General features: G+C 49.3%; 4 non-coding genes across 4 annotated transcripts; all 4 read right to left on the bottom strand.

Annotated features, from left to right (window-relative positions):
• Positions 1-233: 233 nt before the first annotated feature.
• On the bottom strand, positions 234-396 carry LOC135028084 (U1 spliceosomal RNA). Its single transcript, XR_010224437.1, has one exon. It is a non-coding gene; the product is annotated as a U1 spliceosomal RNA (small nuclear RNA).
• A 152-nt stretch (positions 397-548) lies between these two features.
• LOC135028055 (U1 spliceosomal RNA) lies at positions 549-712 on the bottom strand. The gene has a single exon (XR_010224413.1). It is a non-coding gene; the product is annotated as a U1 spliceosomal RNA (small nuclear RNA).
• A 674-nt stretch (positions 713-1,386) lies between these two features.
• On the bottom strand, positions 1,387-1,549 carry LOC135028065 (U1 spliceosomal RNA). The gene has a single exon (XR_010224421.1). It is a non-coding gene; the product is annotated as a U1 spliceosomal RNA (small nuclear RNA).
• Positions 1,550-1,701: 152 nt separating this feature from the next.
• Positions 1,702-1,865, bottom strand: LOC135028104 (U1 spliceosomal RNA). The gene has a single exon (XR_010224458.1). It is a non-coding gene; the product is annotated as a U1 spliceosomal RNA (small nuclear RNA).
• Positions 1,866-2,255: the final 390 nt, after the last annotated feature.

Genomic DNA, 2,255 nt, shown 5'->3' with positions numbered 1-2,255 from the left:
CTGATTTCTTGCAGAAGCTGGGCACTGTAACAGCTCCAGAGCTGCTCTGTAAAGCATGTAAAAGAGTGAGGGCCCTGCAGCACTACCTGTAGTTTGCATTGACGTTGGAAGGCACAAAGTAAGCAGACAGGAGAGGTCATAATAGTGCGCAAGGGCATAGAAGGGAGCGGCTCAAGAAAAGAGAAGTGGAAACAGACAGCAAACTAGGCTGGAGAGAGACCTGAGACAAAGAGATCTGAATTATACGAGAGCCGACCAGGGGAAACACAAATTATGCAGTCAAGTTTCTTACATTTGGGGAAATCGCAAGAGCAGCACACCCAGAGTGCAATGGGTGAGCCTTGCCCTGGGAGAAGCACCTTCATGATCATAGTATCTCACCTGGCAGGTAAGTAGGAGTTGGGCTAGAGCTGGGTAGGGTCGCTGCTCGGGCACTTCCCTGTCAAGTGAAGGAGATCCAACTGAGTCAGCACAAGGGAACTCTCGAAAGAAGAACAAGGCTAGAGGAAGATCTGAGACAAAGAAATCTGACTTTTACCAGAGCTGACCAGAGGAAAGCACAAACACAGTCCCCCACTACCAGAAATAATGAAGTCGAGTTTCCCACATTTGGGGAAATCACAGGGGTCAGCATACCCAGAATGCAATGAATGAACCTCACCCTGGGATAACAGTCTTCATTACCATGATATCTCCTATGCAAAATAAGTATGATTTGGGATAGGGCTGGGGAGGGCCGCTGCTCAGGCACATCTCTGTCAAGTAAAGGAGATTCAACTGAGGCAGCACAAGGGAACTCTCATCTGGGGACAACAACTGCAGGGAGAACACATATTTTCAGATGAACATGGGAGGGCAGAAGGCTGCCTAATACTGAAGCACCCCCAAACAACAAACCAAATGCAACAACTAGTACAAGCATTCCTGGGGGAAGGTCTGCAGAAGACGGATTTGCATACAGTGATGTCATCCAAGCAGTGGGCAAAAGTTGGCTGGAACCCTCATCTGCATATGAAAAGAGAAAAGGGGTATGCAGGGAATGGCGGCCTTTTGCGGCGCTTGGATGACCCTTAGTTCGCATTAAATACCCCCACCCTCCTTCGGTGTGGGGCTCATGTTGGCAATGCCCCAGCCCCTGAAGCATTCAAGCTGATTTCTTGCAGCAGCTTGGCACTGTAACAGCTCCAGAGCTGCTCTGTAATGCAAGTAAAAGTTTGTGGGCCCTGCAGCACTACCTGTAGTTTGCATTGTGCATTGGAAGGCACAAAGTAAGCAGACAGGAGGAGAAGTCAGGATAGTGCACAAGGGTATAGAAGGGAGGGGCTCAAAAAAAAAGAAGTGGAAACAGACTGCAAACTAGGCTGGAGAGAGACCTGAGACAAAGAGATCTGAATTATATGAAAGCCGACCAGTGGAAACACAAATTATGCAGTCAAGTTTCCCACATTTGGGGAAATCACAGGGGCAGCACACCCAGAGTGCAATGGGTGAGCCTTGCCCTGGGAGAAGCACCTTCATGATCATAGTATCTCACCTGGCAGGTAAGTAGGAGTTGGGCTAGAGCTGGGGAGGGTCGCTGCTTGGGCACCCCCCTGTCAAGTAAAGGAGATCCAACTGAGGCAGCACAAGGGAACTCTCGAAAGAAGAACAAGGCTAGAGGAAGATCTGAGACAAAGAAATCTGACTTTTACCAGAGCTGACCAGAGGAAAGCACAAACACAGTCCCCCACTACCACAAATAATGCAGTCAAGTTTCCCACATTTGGGGAAATCACAGGGGTCAGCATACCCAGAATGCAATGAATGAACCTCACCCTGGGAGAACAATCTTCATGACCATGGTATCTCCTATGCAAAATAAGTATGATTTGGGATAGGGCTGGGGAGGGCCGCTGCTCAGGCACATCTCTGTCAAGTAAAGAAGATTCAACTGAGGCAGCACAAGGGAACTCTCATCTGGGGACAACAACTGCAGGGAGAACACATATTTTCAGATGAACATGGGAGGGCAGAAGGCTGCCTAATACTGAAGCACCCCCAAACAACAAACCAAATGCAACAACTAGTGCAAGCATTCCTGGGGGAAGGCCTGCAGCAGATGGATTTGCATATGGTGATGTCATCCAAGCAGTGGGTCAAAGTTGGCTTCAACCCTCGTCTGCATATGAAAAGAGAAAAGGGGCGTGCAGGGCATGGCGGCCTTTTGCGGCGCTTGGATGACCCCTAGTTCGCATTAAACACCTCCACCCTCCTTC

The sequence above is a fragment of the Pseudophryne corroboree genome, unplaced genomic scaffold, assembly GCF_028390025.1.
Source record: "Pseudophryne corroboree isolate aPseCor3 unplaced genomic scaffold, aPseCor3.hap2 scaffold_473, whole genome shotgun sequence".
Taxonomy (NCBI): Eukaryota; Metazoa; Chordata; class Amphibia; order Anura; family Myobatrachidae; genus Pseudophryne; species Pseudophryne corroboree.
This window is presented reverse-complemented; position numbering and strand designations above follow the sequence as displayed.